This window comes from Pristiophorus japonicus, chromosome 22 (assembly GCF_044704955.1).
Source record: "Pristiophorus japonicus isolate sPriJap1 chromosome 22, sPriJap1.hap1, whole genome shotgun sequence".
Lineage (NCBI taxonomy): Eukaryota > Metazoa > Chordata > Chondrichthyes > Pristiophoridae > Pristiophorus > Pristiophorus japonicus.
The window spans coordinates 37,697,635-37,712,731 of NC_091998.1; positions in this window are offsets into that span (position 1 = coordinate 37,697,635).

Below are 15,097 nucleotides of genomic sequence, written 5' to 3' on the forward strand. Positions count from 1 at the left end.
GGATATTAAAGGATATGGGGAGTGAGGGGGAGAGTGGGATTAGACTGGGTGAAATGTTAAAGGGTGTGGGGAGTGAGGGGAGAATGGGATTAGACTGGGTGGGATATTAAAGGGTGTGGGGAGTGAGGGGAGAATGGGATTAGACTGTGTGGGATATTAAAGGGTGAGGGGAGTGAGGGAGAGAGTGGGATTAGACTGGGTGGGAAATTAAAGGATACGGGGAGTGAGGGGGAGAGTGGGATTAGACTGGGTCGGATATTAATGTGTACAGGGAGTGAGGGGGAGAGTGGGATTAGACTGGGTGGCATATTAATGTGTACGGGGAGTGAGGGGGAGAGTGGGATTAGACTGGGTGGGATATTAAAGGGTACGGGGAGTGAGGGGGAGAGTGGGATTAGACTGGGTGGGATATTAAAGGGTGTGGGGAGTGAGGGGAGAGTGGGATTAGACTGGGTGGGATATTAAAGGTTATGGGGAGTGAGGGGAGAGTGGGTTTAGGCTGGGTGGGATATTAAAGGGTGTGGGGAGTAAGCGGAGAATGGGATTCGACTGGGTGGGATATTAAAGGGTGTGGGAAGTGAGCGGAGAATGGGATTAGACTGGGTGGGATATTAAAGGATACGGGGAGTGAGGAGGAGAGTGGGATTAGACTGGGTGGCATATTAATGTGTACGGGGAGTGAGGGAGAGAGTGGGATTAGAGTGTGTGGGAAATTAAAAGATACGGGGAGTGAGGGGGAGAGTGGGATTAGACTGGGTGGGATATTAATGTGTACGGGGAGTGAGGGGGAGAGTGGGATTACACTGGGTGGGATATTAAAGGGTGTGGGGAGTGAGGGGAGAATGGGATTAGAATGGGTGGGATATTAAATGGTATGGGGAGTGAGGGGAGAATGGGATTAGACTGGGTGTGATATTAAAGGGTGTGGGGAGTGAGGGAGAGAGTGGGATTAGACTGGTGGGAAATTAAAGGATACGGGGAGTGAGGGCGAGAGTAGGATTAGACTGGGTTGGATATTAATGTGTACGGGGAGTGAGGGGGAGAGTGGGATTAGACTGGGTGGGATATTAAAGGGTGTGGGGAGTGAGGGGAGAATGGGATTAGAATGGATGGGATATTAAAGGATATGGGGAGTGAGGGGGAGAGTGGGATTAGACTGGGTAAAATATTAAAGGGTGTGGGGAGTGAGGGGAGAATGGGATTAGACTGGGTGGGATATTAAAGGGTGTGGGGAGTGAGGGGAGAATGGGATTAGACTGGGTGGGATATTAAAGGATACGGGGAGTGAGGAGGAGAGTGGGATTAGACTGGGTGGGATATTAAAGGGTGTGGGGAGTGAGGGGAGAATGGGATTAGACTGGGTGGGATATTAAAGGGTGAGGGGAGTGAGGGGGAGAGTGGGATTAGACTGGGTGGGAAATTAAAGGATACGGGGAGTGAGGGGGAGAGTGGGATTAGACTGGGTGGGATATTAAAGGGTGTGGGGAGTGAGGGAGAGAGTGGGATTAGACTGGGTGGGAAATTAAAGGATACGGGGAGTGAGGGGGAGAGTGGGATTAGACTGGGTGGGATATTAATGTGTACGGGGAGTGAGGGGGAGAGTGGGCTTAGACTGGGTGCGATATCAAAGGGTACGGGGAGTGAGGGGGAGAGTGGGATTAGACTGGGTGGGATATTAAAGGGGGGAGTGAGGGGAGAGTGGGATTAGACTGGGTGGGATATTAAAGAGTACGGGGAGTGAGGGAGAGAGTGGGATTAGACTGGGTGTGATATTAAAGGGTACACGGAGTGAGGGGGACAGTGGGATTACATTGGATGGGATATTAAAGGGTGTGGGGAGTGAGGGGAGAATGGGATTAGAATGGGTGGGATATTAAAGTGTATGGGGAGTGAGGGGGAAAGTGGGATTAGACTGGGTGGGATATTAAAGGGTACGGGGAGCGAGGGGAGAATGGGATTAGACTGGGTGGTATATTAATGTGTACGGGGAGTGAGGGGGAGAGTGGGATTAGACTGGGTGGGATATTAAAGGGTACGGGGAGTGAGGGGGAGAGTGGGATTAGATTGGGTGGGATATTAAAGGGGGGAGTGAGGGGAGAGTGGGATTAGACTGGGTGGGATATTAAAGGGTACAGGGAGTGAGGGGGAGAGTGGGATTAGACTGGGTGTGATATTAAAGGTTGCACGGAGTGAGGGGGAGAATGGTTTTAGACTGGGTGGGATATTAAAGGGTACGGGGAGTGAGGAGGAGAGTGGGATTAGACTGGGTGGGATATTAAAGGGTACGGGGAGCGAGGGGAGAATGGGATTAGACTGGGTGGTATATTAATGTGTACGGGGAGTGAGGGGGAGAGTGGGATTAGACTGGGTGGGATATTAAAGGGTACGGGGAGTGAGGGAGAGAGTGGGATTAGAGTGGGTGGGAAATTAAAGGATACGGGGAGTGAGGGGGAGAGTGGGATTAGACTGGGTGGGATATTAAAGGGTGTGGGAAGTGAGGGGAGAATGGGATTAGAATGGATGGGATATTAAAGGATATGGGGAGTGAGGGGGAGAGTGGGATTAGACTGGGTGAAATGTTAAAGGGTGTGGGGAGTGAGGGGAGAATGGGATTAGACTGGGTGGGATATTAAAGGGTGTGGGGAGTGAGGGGAGAATGGGATTAGACTGTGTGGGATATTAAAGGGTGAGGGGAGTGAGGGAGAGAGTGGGATTAGACTGGGTGGGAAATTAAAGGATACGGGGAGTGAGGGGGAGAGTGGGATTAGACTGGGTCGGATTTAATGTGTACAGGGAGTGAGGGGGAGAGTGGGATTAGACTGGGTGGCATATTAATGTGTACGGGGAGTGAGGGGGAGAGTGGGATTAGACTGGGTGGCATATTAAAGGGTACGGGGAGTGAGGGGGAGAGTGGGATTAGACTGGGTGGTATATTAAAGGGTGTGGGGAGTGAGTGGAGAATGGGATTAGACTGGGTGGAATATTAAAGGTTATGGGGAGTGAGGGGAGAGTGGGTTTAGGCTGGGTGGGATATTAAAGGGTGTGGGGAGTAAGCGGAGAATGGGATTCGACTGGGTGGGATATTAAAGGGTGTGGGAAGTGAGGGGAGAATGGGATTAGACTGGGTGGGATATTAAAGGATACGGGGAGTGAGGAGGAGAGTGGGATTAGACTGGGTGGGATATTAAAGGGTGAGGGAAGTGAGGGAGAGAGTGGGATTAGAGTGGGTGGGAAATTTCAAGGATACGGGGAGTGAGGGGGAGAGTGGGATTCGACTGGGTGGGATATTAAAGGGTATGGGGAGTGAAGGGAGAATGGGATTAGAATGGATGGGATATTAAAGGATATGGGGAGTGAGGGGGTGAGTGGGATTAGACTGGGTGAAATATTAAAGGGTGTAGGGAGTGAGGGGAGAATGGGATTAGACTGGGTGGGATATTAAAGGGTGTGGGGAGTGAGGGGAGAATGGGATTAGACTGGGTGGGATATTAAAGGGTGAAGGGAGTGAGGGAGAGAGTGGGATTAGACTGGGTGGGAAATTAAAGGATACGGGGAGTGAGGGGGAGAGTGGGATTAGACTGGGTGGGATATTAATGTGTACAGGCTGTGAGGGCGAGAGTGGGATTAGACTGGGTGGGATATTAAAGGGTACGTGGAGTGAGGGGGAGAGTGTGATTACACTAGGTGGGATATTAAAGGTTGTGGCGAATGAGTGGAGAATGGGATTAGAATGGGTGGGATATTAAAGGGTACGGGGAGTGAGGGGAGAGTGGGATTAGACTGGGTGGGATATTAAAGGCTGCGGGGAGTGATGGGAGAGTGGGATTAGACTGGGTGTGATATTAAAGGGTGCGTGGAGTGAGGGGAGAGTGGGATTAGACTGGGTGGGATATTAAAGGGTACGGGGAGTAAGGGGAGAGTGAGATTAGACTGGGTGGGATATTAAAGGGTATTGGGAGTGAGGGAGAGAGTGGGATTAGACTGGGTGGGATATTAAAGGGTGCGGGGATGAGGGGGAGAGTGGGATTAGACTGGGTGGGATATTAAAGGGTATTGGGAGTGAGGGGAGATTGGGATTAGAATGGGTGGGATATTACTGTGTACGGTGAGTGAGGGGGAGAGTGGGATTAGACTGGGTGGGAAATTAAAGGGTGCGGGGAGTGAGGGGGAGAGTGAGATTCGACTGGATGGGATATTAAAGGGTGCGGGGATGAGGGGGAGAGTGGGATTAGACTGGATGGGATATTAAAGGGTGCGGGGAGTGAGGGGAGAGTGGGATTAGAGTGGGTGGGAAATTAAAGGATACGGGGAGTGAGGGGGAGAGTGGGATTAGACTGGGTGGGATATTAAAGGGTGTGGGAAGTGAGGGGAGAATGGGATTAGAATGGGTGGGATATTAAAGGATATGGGGAGTGAGGGGGAGAGTGGGATTAGACTGGGTGAAATGTTAAAGGGTGTGGGCAGTGAGGGGAGAATGGGATTAGACTGGGTGGGATATTAAAGGGTGAGGGGAGTGAGGGAGAGAGTGGGATTAGACTGGGTGGGAAATTAAAGGATAAGGGGAGTGAGGGGGAGAGTGGGATTAGACTGGGTCAGATATTAATGTGTACAGGGAGTGAGGGGGAGAGTGGGATTAGACTGGGTGGCATATTAATGTGTGCGGGGAGTGAGGGGGAGAGTGGGATTAGACTGGGTGGGATATTAAAGGGTACGGGGAGTGAGGGGGAGAGTGGGATTAGATTGGGTGGGATATTAAAGCGTGTGGGGAGTGAGGGGAGAATGGGATTAGACTGGGTGGGATATTAAAGGTTATGGGGAGTGAGGGGAGAGTGGGTTTAGGCTGGGTGGGATATTAAAGGGTGTGGGGAGTAAGCGGAGAATGGGATTCGACTGGGTGGGATATTCAAGGGTGTGGGAAGTGAGGGGAGAATGGGATTAGACTGGGTGGGATATTAAAGGATACGGGGAGTGAGGAGGAGAGTGGGATTAGACTGGGTGGGATATTAAAGGGTGAGGGAAGTGAGGGAGAGAGTGGGATTAGAGAGGGTGGGATATTAAAGGATATGGGGAGTGAGGGGGTGAGTGGGATTAGACTGGGTGAAATATTAAAGGGTGTAGGGAGTGAGGGGAGAATGGGATTAGACTGGGTGGGATATTAAAGGGTGTGGGGAGTGAGGGGAGAATGGGAATGGACTGGGTGGGATATTAAAGGGTGAAGGGAGTGAGGGAGAGAGTGGGATTAGACTGGGTGGGAAATTAAAGGATACGGGGAGTGAGGGGGAGAGTGGGATTAGACTGGGCGGGATATTAATGTGTACAGGCTGTGAGGGCGAGAGTGGGATTAGACTGGGTGGGATATTAAAGGGTACGGGGAGTGAGGGGGAGAGTGGGATTACACTGGGTGGGATATTAAAGGGTGTGGGGAGTGAGGGGAGTATGGGATTAGAATGGGTGGGATATTAAAGGGTATGGGGAGTGAGGGGGAGAGTGGGATTAGACTGGGTGGGATATTAAAGGGTACGGGGAGTGAGGGGGAGAGTGGGATTACACTAGGTGGGACATTAAAGATTGTGGCGAATGAGTGGAGAATGGGATTAGAATGGGTGGGATATTAAAGGGTACGGGGAGTGAGGGGAGAGTGGGATTAGACTGTGTGGGATATTAAAGGGTGCGGGGAGTGATGGGAGAGTGGGATTAGACTGGGTGTGATATTAAAGGGTGCGGGGAGTGAGGGGAGAGTGGGATTAGACTGGGTGGGATATTAAAGGGTGCGGGGATGAGGGGGAGAGTGGGATTAGACTGGGTGGGATATTAAAGGGTATTGGGAGTGAGGGGAGATTGGGATTAGAATGGGTGGGATATTACTGTGTACGGTGAGTGAGGGGGAGAGTGGGATTAGACTGGGTGGGAAATTAAAGGGTGCGGGGAGTGAGGGGGAGAGTGAGATTCGACTGGATGGGATATTAAAGGGTGCGGCGGGGATGAGGGGTGAGTGGGATTAGACTGGATGGGATATTAAAGGGTGCGGGGATGAGGGGGAGAGTGGGATTAGACTGGGTGGGATATTAAAGGGTATTCGGAGTGAGGGGAGATTGGGATTAGATTGGGTGGGATATTACTGTGTACGGGGAGTGAGGCTTAGAGTGGGATTAGACTGGGTGGGATATTAATGGGGGGGAGTGAGGGGGTGGGTGGGATTAGACTGGGTGGGATATTAAAGTGTGTGTGGAGTGAGAGGGAGAGTGAGATTAGACTGGGTAAGATATTAAAGGGTATTGGGAGTGAGGGGAGATTGGGATTAGACTGGATGGGATATTAAAGGGTGCGGGGAGTGAGGGGGAGAGTGGGAATACCCATAATTAATTAATGATCTTGCCTTGAGTGTGTGAATTATGGGGAAAGACAGGAGAGACTCGGGCTGTTCAACCTGGAGAGGAAGCATCTGAGCGGTGATTTTCGAGAGGGATATAAACCGGTTAAGGGGCTGGAGAAAATAAATAGAAACATAGAAACATAGAAAATATATGCTGGAGCAGGCCATTCGGCCCTTCGAGCCTGCACCACCATTCAATACGATCATGGCTGATCATGAAACTTCTGTACACCACTCCTGCCTTCTCTCCATACCCCCTGATCCCTTTAGCCGTAAGGGCCACATCTAACTTGAATATATCCAACGAACTGACCTCAACAACCTTCTGTGGTGGAGAATTCCACAGGTTCACAATTTTCTGAGTGAAGAAGTTTCTCCTCATCTTGGTCCTAAATGGCTTACCCCTTATCTTTATATTACTTAATTAAACAGTGGGTGTCAGACAAGGGATCACAGGATCAAACTAGGTCAAGTTAAATGTAGGAGTGATATCAGGATATTCTTCGCACAGGAAGTGATAGATACTTGGAATGGTCTCCTGGACCGGGGAGTGGAGGTGAGCATCCTGGAATCATTTACGGAATAATTGGGATGGTTTTAGGATTATTCCAGCAGGATGAAGATGGGCCAAATGGCCTTCCTGCTCTGTAGTCTCGTGGTGGAGGGAAAAGGCTCCTTCTCTCTCACATACTCGAAGGAATGTTGGTTAAGTTGTGTCGCTTTCAGTTTGAGAAAGGAGCTGGGGCCCAAGCCAAGCTGGAAAAGTAAGACCCCCCCACCTGGGATTGGGTTCTAAACACACTTGGTCTCAGAGCAGAGAATGGAACAATCTGGGAGCTGGGAACCTGGGCTTACCTCCAACAGCTGGGCCCGCTCAGTTAGTGCAGCGACCCGGGAGATTGATATCAGATCCAAACTGTGCTGTCACTGTATTGTTGCATAAGATGGAGACTTGTTTACCGAAGGGACCATCAACAAGGTTCACACTGTATATACTACGCTGGCACCACCAGAGGGTGCAACTGGTGGAGGCCCAGGGGTCAGCTGTACACCACAGGTACCCAGGTATCAAAGGGAGTCCACCATGTGTGATCCTCACTCTGGAGTTATATTAAATGGATTCAGGTCACTACAGTTCAATACTTTGCCTCGTGGAGTCATTATCAGAGCATCTGAAGACATAACACAAACGGAGCGGGCGGGGGTGGGTGGGTGGTTTGAGATCATTCCTGGCAAGGCACAAGGCGCCGGTTTGTTTGTGTGTGTGTGTGTGTGGGGGGGGGGGGGGGGGCGGGGGAGGAAATGGCGGAACAAAAAATAATCCAACATATCTCGCTAATGCGCCGAAACAAACCCGTGTATTGAAAGAGCTGCTCCTCATCGAGGCACTCAGTGTTTCCCGACCCTGCGATGATTGTGAAATGTTGTTAAACAGATCAGTCAAGAGCCCTTATGACTAACTTGTGAGCGTGACGCGGATCAGCGGGGCAAGACAGGCTTGGTTACGTCAACTGGCAGAATCTAAACTGAGCTTGGAAATGTCCGGGGTCCATGCGGCAAGTTACAGGGCGGTGGGGGGGAGGGCGGAGATTTTAAAACAGCATGTGAAAGTGATTTATTTAAACGGCGCTAGACGTCAAACCTTCCTTCCTTTCATTTCTTGGATTGTTTGCGCCGTGCTGTGGAATGATAAATGAATCCTCGGACGGGAAGAACATGACTAATTGCCTTTGCAATATGAGGTCCAGATGTGCGAGATGGAGCTGATTTGAAGCGGAGCCAGATTCCCTCTCGCTCGGCACAACACGTGGGCTGTGGGGGAGGGGGAGCAGGAAAGTGGGTACAGGAGGGGGGAAAGTGGGGGGGGGGGGTGGGGGGGAGAGTGGGGGAGTGGGTACAGGAGGGGGGAGTCGCGGGGGGCGGTGAAGCAGGGGGAGCCGGGGTGGGGGGAGGAAGTGGGGGGGGTGGGAGGGGGAGTGGGGGATCAGGGTGTGCGCAGAGTGGCTGTGGGACGGGGGGTGCGGGGGAGCTGGGAGCCGAGGGGTGGGGGGAGCGGCTGTGGGCTGGGGTGGGGAGCGAGGGGGTCAGGGAATGTGCAGAGCGGCTGTGGGCCGGGGGGGAGCTGGGAGCCGGGGGGGGTAGGGGGGGGGAATGCAGAGTGGCTTGAGGGGCCGCCAAGCACAAAGAAATTATCCGGCCCGCTCAGACATCAAAGACAGCTTGTTCCTACTGGCAACGGTAAAGGCAAGTATCACACAACAACATCTTGCATTCATATAGCGCCTTCAATGTAGAGGTTTGGGGAGGGAATTCCAGAGCTTTGGGTCCAGGCACTAAAAGCACGGCCACCGATGGTGGGGCGATGGAAATCAGGGATGGGCAAGGGACCAGAATTGGAGGAGCGCAGAGATCTCAGGGGGTGTCCGGGCTGGAGGAGGTTACAGAGATAGGGAGGGGGCGATGCAGTGGAGGGATTTGAACACAAGGATGAGAAATTAAAATTCAAGATATTGTCAGACCCGGAGCCAATATAACTCAGCGAGCACTTTTGCTAAAACCTAGGGCAGTTCAGGAAGCAGAGGCCGGATGCAGTATGACGAACTGGAGATATGAAACCGTGGTGGCAGAGCGCCACCCCTGGTGGGAGGGTGTAATTACAGAGTGATGTGTTTACATAGACAGCTCCCATTGTAAATGTGAACACAGGACTTCATAATGGCAACAGCAAAAGTCTGCCCGGTAACAAGATTTTATATAAAGGTGAGGTAGATACTTAATTACATGGGATGGGGGAGTGGGTGAACTAACGAGATACTGAAGGGGAAACCGTGCCCTGGTCAATATTTATCCCTCAATCAACATCACTAAAACAGATTATCTGGTCATTATCACATTGCTGTTTGTGGGAGCTTGCTGTGCGCAAGTTAGCTGCCGCGTTTCCCACATTATAACAGTGACCACTCTCTCAAACATTGGCTGGAAAGTCCTGAGGTCAGGAAAGGCACTGGAGAGATGCAAGTCTTTCTTTCTTTTCTTTCGAGTTTGTTTTCCATGACACACCTCGATGCTGCAATTACCATTCCACAGATACGTTCTCCCAAACATCTCCCCGCTTCAGCTGTTTTAAAGAATGTACAGCACAGAAACAGACCATTCTGTTGTGTATAGACGAACCCCACGAGGCTGAGTACTGTGAGATAAACTGAGTGTGACCTTAATCTTCTTTATTACTACTCCAGAGTGCCTAAACAATATGGCAGCCGACCTTTTATACTGGCCCTGCATGTGTGCACAGGTGACCATTAGGACTCCAACAGTCGCGCCCTCTGGCGGCAAGTATTACATAGTTACATACATAACATCACTCCTCCCCAAAGTCTTCAGTACAAGTTATTTACAAGTTGAGGCGATCCGGAGCCCTTCGCTCCCCGGTTGATCGTTTAAGTTCAAACCCTGGCGTGTGTGAGTTGTTCGGACCATTGCTCGTTCATCCTTGTGATTGACAGCGAGGTCGATTGCTGGTTGGCTGTGTGTTGGTGGATCGTCGATGGTGATGTCCTCTTCAAGTCGTTCCTGGTTGTCAGTAAATCACAATGTGGTCTGATCTAAATGCTTTCTGCACGTTTGGCCATTTACCAGTTTGATTATAAACACCCAATTCCCCTCCTTGGCCAAAACAGTGCCAGCAACCCACTTGGGACCATGACCGTAATTCAGGGCAAACACAGGGTCGTCAACATCAATGTCACGTGAAACAGCCGCACGATCGTGCTACATGTTCTGCCGGTGTCGCCGGGTTTCCACGTGATCATTTAGATCCGGGTGGACTGGAGAGAGCCTGGTTTTGAGGGCTCTCTTCATTAACAATTCTGCCGGGGGAACCCCGGTGAGCGAGTGGGGTTGCGTCCGGTAACTGAGCAGAATGCGAGACAAGTGGGTCTGCAGGGAACCGTCCATCATCATTTCATGCTCTGCTTGATTGTTTGGACTGTCCGTTCTACTTGACGTTACACGCGGGCTTAAACAGAGCAGACCTGACATGCTTGATGCTATTGTGGGTCATAAACTCGTTGAATTCCGAGCTGGTGAAACACGGTCCATTGTCACTGACAAGGACGTCGGGCAAGCCATGGGTGGGAAACATGGCCCAGAGTCTTTCAATGGTGGCTGTAGACGTGCTGGATGACATGATTACACATTCAATCCATTTGGAGTAAGCGTCCACAATTACTAAAAATATCTTTCCTAGAAAGGGGCCGGTAAAATCTACGTGGATCCTGGACCACGGTTTGGAGGGCCATGACCACAGACTCAGTGGAGCCTCCCTTGGTGCATTGCTCAGTTGCGAGCAAGTGTTGCACTGATGCACGCATGACTCCAAGTCCGAATCAATGCCAGGCCACCAAATATGTGACCTGGCAATTGCCTTCATCATGACAATGCCTGGGTGGGTACTGTGTAGGTCGCGTATAAACGTTTCCCTGCCTTTTTTTACAAAACCACGTGATTACCCCATAAGAGACAAGCCGACTGGATGGACATTTCATCTTTGCGTCGGTGAAACGGCTTAATTTCATCTTGCATTTCCCCGGGAACAGCCGACCAGTTCCCATTTAGGACGCAACTCTTTACTAATGATAGCACAGGATCCTGGCTGGTCCAAGTCCTGATCTGGCGAGCTGTGATGGGTGACCCCTCGCTCTCAAAAGCTTCCATGACCAGTAGCAAGTCTGCGGGCTGCGCCATTTCAACCTTGGTGGTGGGTAATGGTAGCTGGCTGAGAGCATCGGCACAGTTTTCAATGCCTGGTCTGTGGCGGATAACACAGTCATAAGCGGATAATGTTCGTGCCCATCTTTGGATGCGGGACGAAACATTGGTATTTATACCTTTGCTCTCTGAAAACAGCGAAATGAGCGGCTTGGGGTCAGTTTCAAGCTCAACCCGAAGTCCAAATAGGTATTGGTGCATTTTCTTAACCCCATATACACATGCTAATGCCTCTTTCTCGACAATACTTAGCTCTCCCAGCCTTCGACAGACTTCTACACGAGTATGCGGAGGTTGCCCGATACACTGGCTCGCTGCAACACACAGCCGACCCCGTACGATGAGGCGTCACAAGCTAGCACTAAACATTTACATGGGTCATAGTGTACAAGTAACTTATTTGAACATAGCAGGTTCCTGGCCTTCTCAAAGGCTGTGTCTTGAGATTTGCCCCAAACCCAGTCATCACCCTTACGTAGCAACATGTGTAAAGGCTCTAACAACGTGCTCAACCCGGGTAGAAAGTTCCCAAAATAGTTGAGGAGTCCCAGGAACGAACGCAGCTCCGTCACATTCTGTGGTCTGGGTGGATTCGTGATGGTCTCTGTCTTTGAGTCCGTGGGTCTAATGCCATCCGCCGCAATCTTTCTCCCCAAAAATTCGACTTCTGGCGCCAGGAAAACACACTTGGAGCATTTCAGCCTGAGTCCTACTCTGTCTAGGCGACTTAGAACCTCTTCCAGGTTGTGCAGGTGTTCGGTGGTGTCATGACCAGTGATCAGGATGTCGTCTTGAAACACAACGGTGCGCGGAACAGATTTCAGCAAACTCTCCATGTTTCTCTGGAAAATGGCTGCGGCCAAGCGAATCCCAAAAGGGCATCTGTGGTATACAAACAGCCCTTTGTGTGTGTCAGTCTTTTCGAAGATTCAGCCAGCTCCTGTGTCGTGTAGGTGGATGTTAGGTCCAACTTGGTGAACTATTTCCCCCCCCCGCCCTCCCCCCCGCTAACATTGTGAACAGGTCATCCGCCTTTGGCAGTGGGTACTGGTCCTGTAGTGAGACTCGGTTAATCGTTACCTTGTAGTCTCTGCAGATTCTGACCGTGCCATCGCTTTTCAACACTTGGATTGGCCCACTCATTGAACTCAACTGGCGATATGATTCCTTCACATTGGTGTCTGTACAGTTCAATCTTGACTCTGTCACTCATCATGTACAGAACCGCCCGAGCCTTGTGATGGATGGGCCGTGCATCGGGGCCTAGATGGATATATACCTTGGCATCTGTGAAATTGCCGATGCCTGGTTCGAATAGCGAGGGAAACTTGCTCAGCACTTGAGCACACGAGGCATCATCCACTGAAGATAGTGCTTTGATGTCGCTCCAATTCCATCTAATCTTTTCTAGCCAGCTTCTGCCAAACAGCGTTGGGCCATCGCCTGAAACAATCCACAATGCACAGCTCCATCATACGATACCTTCACTGCCACACTTCCAATGACTGGTATGAGCTCTTTGGTGTAGGTACGCAGCTTTGCATTAATCGGGCTCAGTTTGGGCCTTTGTGCTTTATTGCCCCACAGTTTCTCGAAAACCTTCTGGCTCATTATTGACTGACTCGCCCCCGTGTCCAACACCATGGATACTGGAACTCCATTTAATTTGACTTTCAGCATTATAGGAGGGCTCTTGGTGGTGAAGGTATGTACCCCATTCATTTCTTCCTCGGGTTGAGTTGCCTGTGCTGCGTGATCCGCGCCGGATCGATCATCCTCTGCCACGTGATGTTGTAGCACGTTTGCACATTCGCTGGAGGTGCTCCATTGTTGCACAGCCTTTGCACACGTAGTGCTTGAATCGACATTGATGGGCCCGATGATTACCCCCGCAGTGCCAACACAGTGCTAATGGATTCACATTCACCCCCCCCGACGGCGGACTCTGAGTCATCACAGGTCTTGCAGCGCAGACGTATAGACCCTGCCATGTGCAGTTCGGCCTGCTAGCGACGTTATTTTATGCACAGTACTTGCCGGTGAGCTTCGATGTTGAGAAGATATCTGTTTGTTGTTATCGTCCGTGGCCATGCATGCCTGGGCGATCGCGATGGCCCTGCTCAGGTCTAGGGTTTCGGCAGCCAGCAGCTTTCGAAGAATGACCTTGTGGCTGATGCCCAGCACGATAAAGTCCCGCAGCATTTGCCCCAACGCAGCTCCGAAATCACAAGGTCCCGCGAGGCGTCTCAGGTCGGTGACATAGTCCGCCACGCCCTGGCCCCCGGAGCGATGGTGCGTGTAAAAACGATATCTGGTCATGAGGATACTCTCCTTCGGCTTGAGGTGGTCTCGAACCAGCGTACACAACTCTGTATATTCCTTCTCCGTTGGTTTTGTCGGTGTGAGCAGATACTTGATGAGGCCGTATATTTTAGGCCCACAGACGGTGAGGAGAACCGCCCTGCGCTTGACCGCGTTAGTGTCTCCTTCCAGATCGTTGGCCACGAAGTACTGGTCGAGACGCTCGACGAAGGCTTCCCAATCATCACCCTCTACGAATCTCTCTAATATTCCAATGGCAGCCATGGTTGCGCGAAGTTTCGTATTCTGTTTCTCGTCACCAATTGTTAGAAGAACTCCACGAGGCTGAGTACTGTGAGCTAAACTTAGTGTGACCTTAGTCTTCTTTATTACAACTCCAGAGTGCCTAAACAACATGGCAGCCAACCTTTTATACGTGTGTGCAGGTGACCATTAGGACTCCAACAGTCGCGCCCTCTGGTGGCAAGTATTACATAGTTACATACATAACACTGCTCCACTGCTCCGTGCCAGTGTTTATGCTCCACACCAGCCCCCTCCCACCCCTCTCCATCTCCCCCCAGCACCATATCCCTCTATTCCTCTCTCCCTCATGTGTTTATCCAGCTTCCCCTTAAATGCATCGATACTATTCACCTCAACCCCTGCCTGTGGCAGCGAGTTCCACATTCTCACCGCTCTCTGGGTGACGAAGTTTCTCCTGAATTCCCCTTTGGGTTTATTACTGACTACTTATATTGGAGGTCCCTGGTCCTGGTCTCCCCCACAACTAGGAACATCTTCCGTATGCCTACTGTATCTAACACCTTTCATCGTTTTAAGGGCCTGGGTCAGGACACCCCTCGGCCTTGTTCTTTCCAGAGAAATGAACCCCAGTTTGTGTCAAAAAACAACCCAAACTGGAACCAAGATGGGAAATTCTCAACATCGTGTCAATCCGTCCTTGTTTCCTGTTCCTGAGGCAAAGGTACAGTTTCCTTGTTGAGAAAATGAAATTGTCACGGCCGATATTTCACTGTGAAAGGCGGTTTCCAGAGCGGGGGCGGGGTTATTAGACAGCTTATTCCAGCGAACGTCCCACACACAAGCCGGCCAGCATCTACATGTAACTTCAGAAACAGACACAGGGGCCTTGACACTGTGCACTGACGTTTACTCGCTCAAGCAGAAAACCCCTTTTCATTTGTGTTCCAGGCACTGGCGAGCATTGATGGGCAGGTGACAGCTGGCCATTGTTTAACCTCAAACTCTGCCTTGAACCCTTCCGTCTTTATCCAGAACAAGAGGTGTCCCGGGGGCCAATACCTATCGCTCACCCAACATCAGTAAAAACAGACGATCCGGGTCATTATCTCATTGCTGCGTGTGGGATCTTGCTGTGCGCGGGTTGGCTGCCGTGTTCCCCCACATTACAACAAGTGACTGCGCTTCAAAAAGTGACGCAAAGTGCCCTGAGACTGTGGAAAGTGCATTTTAAGAACAATTCTCTCTTTCTTTCTTATTCTTTGTCATCAGAAAGTGCGTCATTGCCTGTAGAGCGCGTGGGGATGTCTTGAGGTTCATGAAAGGAGCTGTAGAAATGCAAGTGTTTTTTTTAAAGGAGAGAAAGCCTTGCCCCCAGTTTGTTTGACA